We start from the raw sequence: 14,801 nt of genomic DNA on the forward strand, positions 1-14,801 counted from the left end.
TTTTTTTTTTTTTTTTTTTTTTTTTTTGTCTTTTTCCGTGTCCGGCAACGGATCGCAACCCTCAGTGTTGCCCCCGTACTGGACCGGGAACCGGCAACGGGATCGCAACCCTCGGTGTTGCTCCCGCGCCTCGCTCAGCCAGTGAGCGGGAACCGGTCTGTATGTGGGATCCGAACCCTCGGGCGGGAGCGCCGCCGCGCTTCCCAAGCGGCGCACTATCCAGTGCGCCACCGGGCCGGCCCCCTTTTAGTTCTGATTCTAAAAACATCAGACTATGTTAATAAAAATAGGCTTCTTTAAATATTAATATTCACAATCATACAAACCAAAAGAATTGTGCCAATAACTACACAGCTTTATACTTCTACTTTTACATTTCTAAAGATACCTGTTTTAATCTCCTCTGTTTCTAGCATTGTCACATCAGGATAGGTCCCTTTATGCATTAGATAACATTATCATATGGAAAATCTCCATACCAAATCTTAATTTATATCATAAAAATAAAGTATGCATAAATAATTTGGCTGTAAGAACTGATAGAAATGGGACAGCATGCAATATTTATATAACATATTCTACGGCAACAGAAAAATGTAAAACATTGCTAATAAAAATAAAAGACCTAAATAAATGGACAGAAATGCCATTTTCGTGGATTTTGAAAGATGTAATATTAACGTCAATTCTCCCCAAATTAAACTAGGTATTCGATGTAATTACTACAAATACCCCAGAAGACTTTTTTACAGAAAGTAACAAGCTTATTCTAAAATTTAGATGGAAAAGGAAATAAGCTAGATTAGCCAAAACAATCTTAAAAAGATTAGGGTACTTACTCTATCTGACTTCAAGACTCACTGTAAGGCTAAGTAATGAGGACAATGTAGTGCTGGCAAAAGGGACAGAGAATTATATCAACATAACAGAATGGAGAGTCCAGAAATAATACTTACATAGTCAAATACTAGGATGTCAAAGCCGAAGCAGGTAATGAGGAAAGGAAAGTGTTTTTTAACAAATGATCTGGAACAACTAAATATAAATATGGGGAGGAGGGGCACCTCAACCTCTACATCACATGATAAACAAAAGTTAATTCAAAATAGATCATGGACCAACATATAAAAGCTAAAATATAAAGTTCCTAAGAGAACAACTAGAAATAAATCTTTTCAACTTTGGTGTAGGCAAAAATTTACTAGAAGTTTACACAGAAAACACTAACCATAAAAGGAAAGACTGATAATTCTGAGAAAGTCTAATATAAAAACTTCTGCTCTTTGAAAGATACTATTAAAAAAATAAACAGGCAAGCCACAGACTAAAGAGAAAACATTTACAAATATATCTGATAAAGGACTTATAACTAGGAGACATAAAGAATTGCTACAACTAAATTAATAAAAGATACACAACCCAATTTTATTTTATTTATTTGTTTTTTGGTGGCTGGCCAGTATATATACCCTAACCCTAACACAACCCAATTTTAAAAATGGGTGAAAGATTTGCAGTCATTTCCCAAACGGCTAATAAGCACATGAAAAGTAGTTCAACAGTATTAGTAATCTGGGAAATTAAAACTATGAGATACCACCACAAACCCATTACAATGGCTGGAATAAGAAAGATTGACAATAACAAGTGTTAGTATATAGAGGAATTAGAAGTGTCATGATGATGCTGAATATATAGAATGATACAACTGTGGAAAAGTTTGACTGTTTCTTGAAAAGTTAAAATACACCTACCCTATAACCCAGTATGTTCTCATAGGTATTTATCCAAGAGAAATGAAAACATGTCTGTAAATGTCAGAGCAGCTTTATTTGTAAAAGCCAAAAGTAGAAACAGCCTAAATATCTATCAAAGATGAGTAGATAAACAAAATACAGTATATATACAGAACGGAATATCACTCAACAATAAAAAGGAACTAATCCAAGCAACAACATGGAAGAATCTAAAAATTATCATTCAGCATGAAAACAAGCCAGACAAGAATGGGGTGGGGGAAAGAGAACACTGTATTATTACATTTAAAATCATACCTTGTTTTATCGTACTTTGCAGGTACTGCGTTTTTTACAAATTGAAGGTTTGTGTCAATCCTGAGTCCAGCAAGTCTACTGGGGCCATTTTTCCAACAGCATTGTGCTCACTTCGTGTCTGTCACACTTCAGTAATTCTCTCAATATTAAATACTTTTTTCATTATTATTATATCAGTTATAATGATCTTTGATGTTACTATTGTAATTGTTTTGGGATGCCACAAACTGTACTCATATAAGACAGCAAACTTAATTCATAAATGTTGTGTGTGTTCTGACTGTTCCACTGACAAGCTGTTCCCCATCTCTCTCCCTCTCCTTGGGCCTTCCTGTTCTCTGAGACAACAATATTGAAATTAGGTCAGTTAATAATCCTACAGTGGCCACTCTTCAAGTGGAAGAAAGTCACACATCTCTCACTTTAAATCAAAAGCTAGAAATACTTAAGCTTAGTGAGGAAGGCATGTTGAAAGCTGAGACAGGCCAAAAGTTAGGCCTCTTGCACCAGTCAGCCACGTTGTGAATGCAAAGGAAAAATTCTCAAAGGAAATTAAAAGTGCTACTCCAGTAAACACAGGAGTGATAAGAAACAGTCTTATTGTCCCTATACAGAAATTTTTAGTGGTCTGGATAGAAAAGCAAGCCAGCCACAACAATCCCTTAAGTCAAAACCTAACCCAGAGCAAGGCCCTAACTCTATTTAATTCTATGAAGGCTGAGAGAGTTGAGGAAGCTACAAAAGAAAAGCTGTATGCTAGTAGAGGTTGGTTCATGAGGATGAAGTAAAGAAGCCGTCTCCATAACATAAAAGTGCAAGGTGAAGCAGCAAGTGCCAATGTAGAACCTGCAGCAAGTTATCCAGAGGATCTAGCTAAAATAACTGATGATGGTGGCTTCACTAAACAGGTTTTCAATGTAGATGAAACAGCTTTATAAACAGAAAATGTCATCTAGGGCTTTTATAGCTAGAGGAGAAGATAATGCCTGGCTTCAAAACTTCAAAGGACAGGCTGACTCTGGTTAGCGACCAATGCAGCTGGCAACGCGAAGTTGAAGCCAATGCTCATTTATCATTCTGAAAATCTCATTAAAAATTATGCTAAATCTACTCTTCCTGTGTTCTATAATTGGAACAAACCCTAGATGACAGCTCATCTGTTTACAGCACGGTTTACTGAGTATTTTAGGCACACTGTTGAGACCTATTGCTCAGAAAAAAAGATTCCTTTCAAAATATTACTGCTCATTGACAATGTACCTGATCATTCAAGTGCTCTGATGGAGATGTACAAGAAGATTAATGTTGTTTTCATGACTACTAACATGGCATCCATTCTGCAGCCCATTGATCAAGGAAACATGAAATACATTTCATAAGGCTGCCATTGATAGTGATTCCTTTGATGAATCTAGGCAAAGTACAATGAAAACCTTCTGGAAATATTCACCATTCTTGATGCCATTAAGAACATTCGTGATTTATGGGAGGAGGTCAAAATGTCAACATTAATAGGAATTTGGAAGTTGATTCCAACCCTCATGGATGACTTTGAGGGGGTTAAGACTTAAGTGGTGGAAGTAACCGCAGATGTGGTAGAAATGGCAAGAAAACTAGAATTAGAAGTGAAGCCTGACTAAAATCCAAAAGACTCTGAATGATAAATGCTGGCAAGGTTGTGGAGAAAAAGGAACTCTCATACATTGTTGGTGGGACTGCAAAATGGTGCAGCCTCTATGGAAAAAAGATATGGAGGTACCTCAAAGAATTGCAGATAGATCTACCATATGACCCAGCTATCCCACTGCTGGGAATATATCCAAAGGAATGGAAATCATCAAGTCGAAGGTATACCTGTTCCCCAATGTTCATTGCAGCACTCTTCACAATAGCCAAGAGCTGGAATCAGCCCAAATGTCCATCATCGGATGAGTGGATACGGAAAATGTGGTATATCTACACAATGGAATACTACTCAGCTATAAAAACGAATGAAATACTGTCATTTGCAACAACATGGATGGACCTTGAGAGAATAATATTAAGTGAAACGAGTCAGGCACAGAAAAAGAAATACCACATGTTCTCACTTATTGATGGGAGCTAAAAATAAATAAATAAATTCACTCACACACACACACACAAAACCGGGGCGGGGTGGGGAGAAGATATAACAACTACAATTTTTTGAAGTTGTTACAACAAGCAAACGGAAAGGACATTGTTGGGTGGGAGGGAGGAGAGGGTAGAGGGAGAGAGGTTTCGGTAATGGGCCATAATAATCAACCACATTGTATATCGACAAAATAAAAATTTAAAAGGAAAAAAAAAAAAAAAAGAAGTGAAGCCTGAAAATGTGACTGAATTGCCGCAATCTCATTATAAAACTTAAAACAGATGAGGAGTTGATTCTCATGGATGAGCAAAGAAAGTGGTTTCTTGAGATAAAATCTATGCCTCGTGAAGATGCTGTAAACATTGTTGGAATGACAACAAAGGATTTACAATATTACATAAACTTAGTTGATAAAGCAGCAGTGAGGTTTGAGAGGATTTTAATTCCAATGTTGAAAGAAGTTATACTGTGGGTAAAATGCTATCAAAGAGCATCGCATACAGAGAAATCTTTTGTCAAAGAAAAAAACTGATGTGGCAAACTTCATTATTGTCTTATTCTAAGAAATTTCCACAGCCACTCCAACCTTTAGCAACCATCACCCCGATCAGTCAGCTGCTATCAACACTGAGGCCTCACCAGCAAAACCATTGTAATTTGCTGAAGGCTCAGGTGATCATTAGCATTTTTTAGCAATAAAGTATTTTTTAATTAAGGTATGCACATTTTTTAGACATAAAGTTAATGCACACTTATTAGACTACAGCATAGTATAAACATAACTTTTATATGCACTGGGAAACCAAAAAGTTCATGTGACTTATGTTATCAATATTCACTTTATTGAGGGTGGTCTGGAACTAATCTTGCAGTATCACCAAGGTATGGTTGTATATAAAATTTTAGAAAATGCAAACTAATCTATAATAACAGGCTGCCAGAAGATAGGGGTGGAGATTGGGATGAACTGCAATTAAGTATGAGGAAACTTTGGAAGATGAGGGAAATGTTTGCTATCTTGATTGTAGTGATGGTTTCATGGGTATATGGAAAGTGACCAAATTGTATACTTCAATATGTGTAGTTTATTATATAAAAATTATACCTCAATAAAGTAGTTTAAAAGTGTTTTTGAAGAAATAAGCAAGGCAAAAACTTTATAGCAGAATTAGAGGTAGAAGTCAACACAGTGACTACACATGAGGGGGCTAGGATATAGAGAAGCCATATGAGGGAGCTGCTGGCATGCTGGTAATTTTCTATCTTTTCATCTGTGTACAGTTATGTAGGAGTTGAAAAAGTGTACACTTATATGTACTTTTCTGAATATATATAGTTCTCAATACCAAGTTTTTAAAAGGAGGAACAACATCTATATGGCCTAGCAATTCCACTCCTTTTATCCAAGAGAAATGAAATACCTGTCCACAAAAGACTTGTACAAAAATGTTCACAGCCATTTTTTTCATAATAGTCCGAAACTAGAACTATTTCCCATCAACAGAAAACTGGATTAAAAAAAACCTATGGTATATTCACATATTCGCACAATTCAATGTTACCCAGTAATAAAAAAAAAACTACTGATACATACAATAACATGGATGAATATAAAAATATCATGCTGAGTGCAAGAAGCCAGAGGGTACATAGGTGTGATAAAATTAATACAAAGTGTACACAGGTATGATTCAATAAAAAAAAAGCTATAGAACAGGCAACTGTGACTGCAGTTGATCCTGGGATGGGAATGGGAAAGAGAGAGAGAGAGGGGAAAGAGAGGGAGAGAGGGAAAAGGTAAAGGGTGGGATCATGAAAAATATTTTATATCTTGTTAAGAGTGTTGAGGAAAAAAAATGCTTACTACGGACATGGAAAAATTACATCTATCAAACACTACTAAATTACTAAATGACATGTTTAACGGGTACTTTTAATTCACCTTGAATAATTCCTGAAAACATAAGGTAAAATCCAAATTTGGGCTTCTGAAATGAGCTTACAACTGTAGTGAAGAATAAATTTTATTAAGGTCTCAATGCTAAAATCTATCTACTTTTCCTACATAAAAATTACTTTCCAACTAGTAAGAGAATCAGAATGTCTTGCCCCAAGTGCTTTATTTTTAACATGGCTTCACATAAGAATATTTATACACTATGAAATGGAACTGAATATGAAGGGCTCATTATTAACAATAGTAATTCAATAAGATTGTACATTGTTTTCAAAATGAAGGTGATTGTACCCCACAAGGTATGGATGATAATTTCACTGGGGCATAAAAACATATTGGAAGTTCTATTTATATTTTATTTTTATCTTAATAAAAATATGTATTTTAAGTATAATACATATTTATCTTAAATATACAGAACGACACTGGTAACTTCATTGTGGCCGCTTGTCAGACAGTCACACATCATATCAAGTAATCTAAGGATTCCGAGGGAAGAGTGATAGTATTTGCAAGATTCTTTTTCAATAATGTAATTTAAAAAAACCTACCTTTTTATAAGCTGCTACAAGAGACTGGTGCTCCAGAGAAGATACATTCTCAACAGAAAATTATTTCCTGAACAGAAACAATGTTTTATGGAAAAACTGTATTATATAACCCTTCATGAAACAGCTGCTTTGACCTCAACAAAAGAAAGTTGGGGGGCAAGGGTATAAGTTTTAATTTCAAAAGTAACTACTGCAGGGCCGGCCCGGTGGCGCACTGGATAGTGCGCCGCTTGGGAAGTGTGGCGGCGCTCCCGCCTGAGGGTTCGGATCCCACATACAGACCGGTTCCCGCTCACCGCCTGCGAGGCGCGGGAGCAACGCCGAGGGTTGCGATCCCATTGCCGGTCCCCGGTCCGGTACGGGGGCAACACTGAGGGTTGCGATCCGTTGCCGGACACGGAAAAAGACAAAAGACAAAAAAAAAAAAAAAGGAACTACTGCAGCAAAAGAGAAGCTGAAGCAAGAGTGCCAAGTGTTACAGGATGTTCCTGATGTGGCTGAGAAGTGCCCCTAGCAGTTTGTACCAAACAGGTTTATTTGTTGTCTCATGGCATCGTATTTAAAAAGAGTCGCCCAATTTAAAGATGAGTTAAGCATTTATGTTTTATAAAAAGATGGGAGTTCGAAATTTGCTTTCTGTGATAAGCGGCTGTGGCAGTATGCTACTAGTCATTGTTTTTAAAAACAAAAACAAAGTAATGTTTAATTTATCTGTATCTTAAAGGTAAATGAGACATTTTAAAACTTAGTAAGAAAATAAATGTACTTCAAAATAAAACAATGTGTCATCCTGAAATACATCTGCACACTCTAAAAACAGAGAAGTCATTTCTAATTTTTTAGATGCCTTCCAAACAGTTTTGATGGATTTTGAACCCATTTATCAAAAATACATAAATATAAATCCTCACATTGGTTTGTAAGAATATTTGATTGATACATAGGAAGAGCAAACTTTATAAGTCAAATCTGCATAATCGAAGATTAGAAATTTAACAATGAGTATCTCCACTTAGGAACTACAACTAAAGATGCACTTATTCTTTTTGGGTGTATATCTCTACATGAGCTGCCTTTTCAGCTAAGGCATGCATCATAAAAACAAGTACCAAAATAAACAGATTTAAGATCTAGACTTTGGAATTTCTGTATCACTATGGAATATTCTGTGCCACTAAAACATAATGCATCATATTCATTGCTCCTGCTTTAAAATATATATATTTATGGCCAGTTAGCTTATTTGGGAGAACATGGTGCTGGTAACACCAAGGTCACAGGTTCAGATACCCCTACTGGCCAACTGCCAAAAAAAAAAAAAATGTGTGTGTATACACACACACACACACACACACACACACACACACACACAGAAATACTTTTTTAAAACTTAGCATAAACAAAAAGGTTTTTGAACCATTACTAACATTTATAAAGTACACTATTCACAGATAAGGCAGATCACTGATTTCCTTCACCAGTCTCCAATGTCATTTGTTACAATATGAAATAAACCAAATGAACCAAGAAATAATTACTCCTTATAAATAAAATGTATTAGATTTTTGTGAATCCTTCCAGGAGATATAACACCGACTGTAAAGAATTCTTCAAATAAGGGCTTTCACTAAAATCTTTTTATTGAATTTCTATTATACTTAAGAGACCAAGGGGCATTTCAGATGAGTAAAAACAGGTCACATACTCCAGCACTCGGGGGGATGTAAGACAGTACACAGTCATCTACAACATAAGGGAAATCAAGTAAGGCCTATAGGAATGAATAAGAAAGCAATCGATTCTGCTTGATGTCTAGCAGCTTCACAAAGTAAGTGCATGGCAATGGGACCTGCGTCTCCAAGAATGAGTAGGAATTTTGACTGGAAAAATTAGGGAGAACAAACTGTGCTTGGGAACCATGCATTAAGGCATGTACAATTTGGGATACATAAAGAACATATTGTATTTTCAAGTTACATTATTATTATTTGTTTTGCTGTACAGACTCAGTTAACACTTTTCTTCACATATCAAACTTAGTAAAATCCTCCTAAAGGTAATTCCCATAAAAGCATACGATTTTTAAGCACAGTTGCGAAACTGATTTATTACAATTCTACAAAATTTGGGCCTATTTAATATGTTCACAGTCTTAATTTTTTTTTTTTGTCCTTTTTGAGACCAATAGCACCGCGCTCAGCCAGTGAGCGCTGTGAGCGCACCGGTCATCCCTATATAGGATCCGAACCCGCGGCGGCGCCACACCCTCCCGAGTGCACCACGGGCTCGGCCCCACAGTCTTAATTTTTGACAGATATCACCATTCTTCACCAGGGGGCTTAAATTTTAATAATTTTACATAATGATACAACATTAATTGTGGGCCTCCCAATCTTGCTTTTCTTCACATCTAAAGGGAAAACTTGTCCCTCCTTTTCCAAACCTGATCTCTTCATCTCTTTTCAACTCCTAGTCCCTTCCGCTTCTTTCTTTGTGGACCTTGTTTCCCTAATTACATTCTCTAATGATTCCTTGTATCGTGCACTTACACTTGTGCCCTCTCTACTTTGGAGAAGAAAATACTTATCTTTTTATTTCTCTATTATGCCTAGCTCTGCCTAAAGGAGAAACAATATGCATTTTAATAATAGCAGCAAAAACATGCTTTTTAAAAAGCCAGTTTGTAAACCATGGGTGACGTATTTTAAGACATCTGCCTCAAAGTGTAAATATCTTAAAATAATAGCAATAATAGCATGGGATTATATTATCACATAATCTGGGGAGTTTCCAGTATTTCATATCAAACCTTTTCTGGATGAAATCTTATATAGCATCCCAAATATATAAAACTGGCAAAAGTGTTGCTAATACTATTTTATGTTTAAATACATTATATTAATTTATTATAAGCTCAAATAAAGTTAGAAATTGAGGGTTAGGGATGTTATTTACAGTCTTATGACCACTTAAGCAACCTGCTTGTATTTGTATAATTTTGTTTTGATTTCACCCAGATGAATAGTTGCAAGTAGGTGGCAACTTTTGGTTTTGTTTTGGTAGCCACTTTTAACACTTCACTTTGCAGTCTCAGGATACTCAGCCTCTTCAATTACACTGATCCAAAAGTTAAAAAATATATAAGATAATCTTTTCTTTCAAAATTGACTCAGTAACAATATCTAACAACTGCTTACAGGGAAAATAAGAAAAACCCAAAACTTGCAGTGAGCTATAAAAACATCTATAATATGATATCAGAACCTAGTGTTACATGTTCATTGTTACTAGACAAATTACCTATACAAGATGAGTATGCCCCCAAAGAAATGTGCCTGGGTCTTGCCTATCTAATAGGACACGGTGCATGTACCATAGTAGCGTACTGTTGAGACAATTTTATATGAATATGCGTACAGACTGAATTTTAAAAAACTCTACTGCAATCTACAACTTTCCTTATCAATGACCCATTTAAAATTCACAAGTAAGCACAGAGATAGTAAGTGAAGCTTTATTCTAAGGGATGCCTGCCTTACCCCTACCATGCCCCCAAATTAACCATGTATAACCATGTAGCACTGTAGTCTTCAATGTGTTAAAATTTTATATACCTACGTGTGTGTACACACACACGCACACACACACGAATGAGTATATGAGGATGCTAAGACCATTCAATAGGGAAAGGCGAGTCCTTTCAAAAAAGGATACTGGGAAAACTGGATATCCATATGCAAAAGAAAGATGCTGGACTCTTACCTAACACAATGTATAAAAATTAATTCAAACTGGATCAAAAATCTAAACCTAAGAGCTAAAACTAAAAAACTCCTAGAAGAAAATACAGGGAAGACCTTCATATCATTGGATTTGGTAATGATTTCTTAGACATGACATCAAAAGCATAGGCAACAAAAGAAAAAATAAACTGAACTTTATCAAAATTAAAAACTATTGTGCACTAACGGATACTATAAAGATGGTGAGACAACCCACAGAATGGGAGAAAATATTTGCAAATCATGTATTTGACAAGGGGTTAATATACAGAGTATATAAAGAACTTTTACAACTTAACAACAAAAAAGCAACCAACCCAATTTAAAAACAGGTAAAGGACTTCAATAGACATTTCTCCAAACATATACAAATGGCCAGTAAGCACATGAAAAGATGCTCAACACACTAATCATTAGGAAAATCCAAATCAAAACCACAATGAGATACCACTTCACACCCATTAAGACAGCTATTATTTTAAAAAAACCAAAAAACAGAACATAACAAGTGTTGGCAAGGATGTGGAGAAACTGGAATCCTTGTGCATCGCTAGTGGGACAGTAAAACGGTGCAGCTGCTGTGGAAAGCAAAATGGCAGTTCCTCAAAAAATTAAATACATAATTATCATATGCTGTGGACTGACTGAATTGTGTCCCCCAAAGCCCACATATTAGAAGCTTAATTCCCACTGTAACTGTTGAAAGTGGGAAATCCTAATATGGTAATTGAAAGGTGGGGTCTTGAAGAGGTGATTAGATTGTAAGACCATGCAGTAGTGAATGGATTAATAATGGTGGCCAGGGGTGTGGTTTTGAGGGTTTTAAAAGGAGAGCATGTGAAAGCCTCTTTCTCTCTCTGCTGTGCCATTTTCTGCGATGTGAGACTGCTGCATTGTTGTAAAGTCAACACCAAAGAAAACCTTCACCGCATGTGTTCCCTGGACTTTGGACATCCCAGGCTCTGAAACTATAAGCAATCAATTTTCATTTTCTTATAAATTACCCAGTTCCAGATATTTTGTTATAAGCAAGAGAAACAGTCTAACATACCATATGAACCAGCAATTCCACTTCTGGGTATATACCCAAAAGAACTGAAAGCAGGGACTGGAATAGATAATTGTGCACCAATGTTCATAGCAGCATATTCACCATAGCCAAAAGGTGAAAACAACCCAAATATCCACACCTGGAATATTATTCAGCCTTAAGAAGGAATGAAATTCTGATACCTGCTATAACATGGATGAATCTTGAAGATAGTATGTTAAGTGACATAAGCCAGACACAAAAGAACAAATATTGTACGACTCCACTTACATGAAGTACCTAAAATAATCAAATTCATAGAGACAGAAAGAAGAAAAGTTGTTACTAAGAGGCTGGGGGGAGGGTAGGTAGGGAGTTACTACTGTTTAATTGGTAGAATTTCAGTTCAGATGATGAAAAGTTCTGGAGATGGATAGTATGATGGCTGCCCCAGTATGATTAAGGCCACTGAACTGTGCACTTAAAAATGGTTAAAATGGTTATGTTATGTATACTTGATCACAAATAAAAAAAATGAATGTGTGTGCTGTTTATTTTTACTATGGTCACAGTACAGGAAGCTGGTTAAGAATACAAGCTTAAGAATTAGGCTGCCTAGTTTTAAACCCAGCTCTGCCATTTTATACCTCTGTAGTCTTTCGGCAATAACTTACTGTCTGTGCCTCTTTTCTCAAATAATAACAAAACCTATTTCATTGGGTTATGGGAGGGTTAAATAAGTTAATACATATAAAGTGTTTAAAATAGTGCATGTCATACAGTAGTCACTTTTTATTATTACGAATTTAAAATATATTTTAAATAAGATTTAAGTCAAACATCTGCAGACCCTCCAAACCCTCTCCTCAAAACTGTTGAGTTCAGTAAAACACAGTTTGAAAACCAGTGATCTTATCAAAACTTCTCATTTTATAGGTAAAGGAATTAAGAGCCCAAGATAAGTTCATTGCCTGAGATCATATATCTTGTTTCACTAATATTAATCTTCCTAAAACAAGAGTTTGAGATTAACAACACTAATGCTGACATTCAACTACCTCCATTCAACCAAGGCAAGCAAAGCCATGAGACTGTATGTGTATCCAAGAAATCTGTGAACAGTGTGATCATTATCCACGATGGTAACTATGGGATGGGAACCAAAAGGTAGTGAAACCAAAGGAAAAAAAACCCAATAATTATCCTCAGACAATGGTTAAAAACCCCTTTTCAGAAAAGTTAAATATTTGTGAAAACACACTCAATACATGCTCACTACTCCACTCATTTCAGCCAGTTACTTACTATATAATCTTAGTGAGACGACTTGAGTCTGAAAAATTAGCTGCTGCTTCTACGAAATAGAGCTAATATTCACCACAAGGAAAATGTACAAATAATTCTTTATTAAATTCAAACAGAAGAGAGCAGCAATTCAAATAAATATAAAATGTCTAATCCAAGAAATCATGTCTTAAGCTTTGCAGACATTTTTGTACTTACTTGAATAGGGCTATATCTGGTTTCTGGGAAATTCACGACACAAAAAGCAAAATAACAGAGACAATCTTTGAAGGTCAGACTCAACAAGAGCTAAAAAGCTTTTGAGCGTCTCTATTCTGCCCTTCCCCCAATGGTCTTCCTCCTTAATTCAGCTCTCAAAGGATAACACCACCTCTATGTGGAATGTCCTCCCCCTTCCCATCTGCATCTGCTGAAATCCCACCTATCCTTAAAGGTTCCACTTAAATGCCGCCGCTTCCACGAATTTCCCCCCATTTCCCCAATACAGATTTAATCTCGCTCTTCGCTCCCCTATTCTACACCTCTACTTCAACATTTTATTATATAATGCGCTGTACTGCAATTACCTATATTGACTTCTTTCCCACCCTCTCCCAAGAAAATCCCCAGAGAGCAGTAGGGGAGGGAGGAAAGGAATTCACATTTGTTAAACACCTCAGTGCCAAGCAATGGGCTACACGTTTTGCATAATTATCTCACTTAATCTGCTTGATAACCATCTGGGAAGGTAAACAAGTAGCGTTACTCCCATTTTACTGATAGGGAACGTACTGTAAAGAGTTCAATAGCTTATCCAACATCACATTACTAGCCAGTGAGTCTGGAACAGTGGGGGTTCCCCCGGCTCCACAGAGCTCTTTCCACCACCCCATGCTGTAGGTCTAGTTCACTTTGTGTCCCCCACCCTGCCTGACAGAGCAGGTATTCCATAAACGTTTGCTAAATTTAATATTCCCTGGACTCAATACCGCTCTTTAATAATCCGACCACGCCTCACCCCTAGCCCGTTGTTATCTTTACTGTTCCTTTACAACGGACTTTACATACACAGGCAGCTCTCTAGATCTCCATAAGAAATGCTGCAGATAATATCAACTCTTACTGGGAGACTGAGTGAAGGACCTTTCCATTCTCCCAGACTCCCCCAATTGCTCTGCCCACAGAATATAATGCACACACACAGGCACATGTAACACTCATAGCCTTCCAAAAAGCTCTTATTTCATACTAAGCCACTTCTTCGTGCTCCATAAGCAATAAGGCTTATGCGGTTTCCAGCTCACACGGTGGGGACACTCTAAGACTCTGTCTGAAATAAGAAAAACCACATCTTTCAAACCGTCTTAAAACGAAGGCATCCTAACTAACGCTATTGCACTGCCCCCACCCCCCACGAATTTCAGTGGATTTCCGGCGGGAATGTACATAGGCACGGAAAGATGAGACGGGGCTAGGAAGCAATGGAGCAATGACTGAGACTGCTTAATTAGCACACACAGGAGGCGCCCCGCCTTTCTAAACCTCGGCACTGAACTCATCTATGAAAGATGGGGGACAGCGAACCCGAGCAACCCGACATAGAGTTACTGGTTTCTGCAGCTAATAGGAAGAGAGTCCTTTCCTCCCCGCGGTCCCGAGCCACCAGCGCCCGATGCCGGGTCGGAGAAACCCACCCTCACCCTTCCCAGGCGGCCCCATATCTCATTGTCTCCCTCTGTCGCTGCCCCCGGGGGCCGCAGGGAGCAGCCCAGGCCCCGCCAACCCCCACCCATCCGCTGGCCGCATCGCTGGGCGCGGTCGGGTCTGCCCGGGCCCCGGCCGGAGTCCGGCAGCGACCCCGCCCCGGGCTGCAGCCTTCCGCCCCGGTTCTGGCTGGCGGGGCCGGCCGCCGGGAAAATGGAGGCGGGAGCGGCGAGAGCGCCTCACCGCCCGGCGCCCAGCCGGCAACCTCCCCCGACCCCAAGGGCGAGGCCGGGCACTCACCGCGGCAGCCGCTCGGCCACCCG

General features: G+C 37.8%; 1 protein-coding gene across 2 annotated transcripts in view; it reads right to left on the reverse strand.

Moving 5' to 3' along the window:
- RAPH1 (Ras association (RalGDS/AF-6) and pleckstrin homology domains 1) overlaps positions 1-14,795 on the reverse strand; it is a 96,140-nt gene extending 81,345 nt beyond the window's left edge. For both annotated transcript variants that reach the window (XM_008582265.1, XM_008582263.1), the window contains exon 1: positions 14,779-14,795. The gene's annotated coding sequence lies outside the window, so the exon portion shown is untranslated. The remainder of the gene's footprint in view (positions 1-14,778) is intronic.
- Positions 14,796-14,801: the final 6 nt, after the last annotated feature.

This window comes from Galeopterus variegatus, unplaced genomic scaffold (assembly GCF_000696425.1).
Source record: "Galeopterus variegatus unplaced genomic scaffold, G_variegatus-3.0.2 Scaffold2551, whole genome shotgun sequence".
Taxonomy (NCBI): Eukaryota; Metazoa; Chordata; class Mammalia; order Dermoptera; family Cynocephalidae; genus Galeopterus; species Galeopterus variegatus.